Consider the following 3,297-nt stretch of genomic DNA (forward strand, 5'->3'; position numbering starts at 1 on the left):
CGGCACGTCTGTAGGCACAGCAGTTTCAATCACAGTGAGCCCACAGTTAGATCCTTCTGTTATGTCTTCTTAGAGTAGCCAGCCCTGGCCAAGAAAATTAGTGAAATATGTATTTTTATTATAAATTACTTTCCATTTATTTCATTTCACTTTTATTCAGTGGTGTGCTGGAGCCAAGTCACACAAGAGCAGATGGGGTGTGTGTTTCTTTCTAACTCTGCATTCAGTGTCATCATGCTGGTAGTCTGAAATCAGCCATTGTGGAAGTATTCACACCATGGAAATTGGCAAAAGATACAGGCCTACCTTGGAGACGTTGTGGGTTCAGTTCCAGACCACCACAATAAAGCAAATATCGCAATAAAGCAAGTCACACGAATTTTTTGGTTTCCCTGTGCATATAAAAGTTATGTTTACACTATACTGTAGTCTAAGTGTGCAATAGCACTATGTCTACAAAAACAATGTACGTACCTTAATTAAAAATACTTTTATTGCTAAAAAATGCTAACCAACATCTGAACCTTCAGGGAGTCATAATCTTTTTGCTGGTGGAGGATTTGAAATATCGCGAGAATTACCAGAATGTGACGCAGAGACGTGAAGTGAGCAAACGCTGTTGGAAAAATGGCGCCAAGAGATTTGCTCCACGCAGGGCTGCCACAAACCTTCAATTTGTAAAAAACGCAATATTTGGGAAGCGCAATAAAACAAGGTATGCCCGTATAAATCATTTTATTCTTTTCCTTCAGAGATTTGATTGTTAAACATTTATCAGCCCACCACTGGTTACGCTGGCTTTTTCATTGTGTGTGGAGGCAGGCTATGTTATCAGTGAAGACCATTTCATGATACTGTTTCAACATAATAAAGGGGACATTGGGCCCCATGGGATGGAGACCCACAGACGGAGGGAAATGGGCCTGTGGATGGTTGTCAGTAAGGACCTCCTGCCCACAGCAAGTGAGAAACAGGCTCCTGAAGAAGCCGGGGAGCTTTGAATACTTGTGAGGAGGACTTGAGGGGGTGTCAGACAACCATAGAAGGTTCTTCTCTCCCCACCCGCTCCAGGGAGGCAGGAGCCAGACCATAGGCAGCCCGTGCTTCCTCCCTCTGACAAATTCAGCAATTTGGCATGACAGACGCTGGGGCTGCTGTGTTGTGCTGGGCTATTTTGTTCATTGCAGTTTTGACAGATAGAACTGGTCGGAAAAGGAGAGGCCAGGTGACCTTGACAGTGACCAGCCCTTGACTTGCCTTCCTGGGGGTTTGGACCCTTCATGAAGTCCCCCCTGGGGTTGGCCCTAACCTTCCCCCATCCTGTTGCACTCCAGCCCGCTACTCAGGGCTCCACATTTAATGGTAACAATGCCCAGCTTGTGAGCTCCTACTGTACGCCAAGCCCTGTGCTAAGTGCTTCTCACTCATGACTTCCTGGTATTCTGCCCTCTCCACCTCCCATGAGATGTCATCGTTTTCCCCCCATTTTTCAGATAAGAAGACCAGCTCAGAGAGGGGACAGGACTTGCCCAAGGTCACCCAGCCAGCAGTTGGTGGACCCAGGACCACAAGCCGTGCTGACTCCCAGGCAGGCTCTTAACCCCACACTCAAACTTTCAAAGGGAAGATGGTATCTGTTCAGCTCCTCCCTTTGATGAGGTCCAATGTGTAGGTCAGAGCTGGAAGGGACCAGAGAACTGACCTAATCCTATGATTCTCAACACTTCATAAATTCACCCTCCACCCTGACATATACCAGCTTCTCAAAGAAACTGCTCCCACCGTGAGAGAAACAGAGGCTCTCTTTTTCTAGAAGGGATGTCTCTGCTGGTCTGTTTATCGTGTAGGTAGGGTCGGGCTGAATAATGGTGATTTCAGCAGTGTCCCTGAGAGCCAATGTTATTGCTATGGCTTTAAAACACAAACAGAAAAAGAATCTATTAGTCACAGAGGAGTGTAATAAGCCTGTTGAGCAATCAGCCTGCCAGCCATGGTACCTGCAAACCGCAAGGATGATAAATGAAATACCACAGCCAAATTCTTGGACCCTTGAGGGTGGGTGCGGGGCCTGTGAGCAGGGAGGTCACCGGCCTCGTTCTGGAAACTCTGCTTCCTACTAGTGGGCTGAGGACCCCCTGCTCAATTTCAACTTTCCATTTCATAGATGGGGAAACCAAGGCCTAGGAAGGAGAAATGGTTTTTCACCCAAGGTCACCGTCAAATTCAAGACAGAGTCAGGGCTGGGAGCCAGTTCTCGCTGGCTGTCCGCAGTCTGGGAGGACAGCAAGTGCTTGTGAGCATGGCTGGGGTCACGTGGGGTGTTCTGTGTCCCTCTGTGACCTGCTTTTCTCTTCCCTCTGACATGCCCTGGCTGACTTCAGAGCCCCTTCTCCTCCCCTTTGCAGATAAGGCTGCCAAGGCTTCCAGAGGGACTTGGGGACAGGGTGTGGCTTCCGGAAAGTCCAGACTTGGGGACGAGCTGGAGAGAGACCAGGATTCGTGTCTCCTTTCCCCTTCCCCAGGCCTGTCCACTTGCAGCTATGTGGGTGGATCCAGCCACTCTGCGATTTGCCAGATGGGCAGAGACACCAAAGGTTTTCCCCAAATCCAATCAGAAAGGGCCTTCTTAGAAGTAATAAAGACTGGGAAGGAAGTGGCCAGACCTTTGACTTCTGAGCACTCTAGATACTAGCCACCAGAGTGAGCCAGTCATTTCCCTCATCCAGACCTCTGTTTTCCTCTTCTGTAAAATGCGGAGAGGGAAGGATGCTCATCCAGTCAAAGAAACTTTACTGAGCGCCCATCATCAAAGTTCGCACTTACCACGTTCCAGGTGCTGAGCTAATTGCTGTCCATGCCTTCTTGCATTTCAGTCTCACAACCACCTTCAAGCTAGGTTTTATATTTCCTATGTTAATGACAAGGTAACTGGGGCCCAGAGAGTTTTAACAGCTTGTCCTGGATCCCACAACAGATCCAGGACCCATACCCAGGGACCCCTGGGAGGAACCTGTGCCACGTTCTGAAGGTACTTTAAGCTGGAGTATGGTGTCAGCTGGCGCGGGAATCTTATATCCAACCGTGGAGATATCAAGTCAGTCCTTAAAGGGTACTGCTTCACACTGGGCACAGAACCCAGTCCTGGGGCCCAGCCACTCTGCGTTTGAGAGGAGGGCATCTGACATCACGACATCACTGGTAGGCTGCTAGGGGCCCATCAGTGGAGCTGGAGAGACACAGGGCTCTTTCAGTGCCCACCCCCTCTGGCTGGCTCCCAGAGTAGCAAGTGTGGATGCT

This window comes from Eschrichtius robustus, chromosome 11 (genome assembly GCF_028021215.1).
Source record: "Eschrichtius robustus isolate mEscRob2 chromosome 11, mEscRob2.pri, whole genome shotgun sequence".
Taxonomy (NCBI): Eukaryota; Metazoa; Chordata; class Mammalia; order Artiodactyla; family Eschrichtiidae; genus Eschrichtius; species Eschrichtius robustus.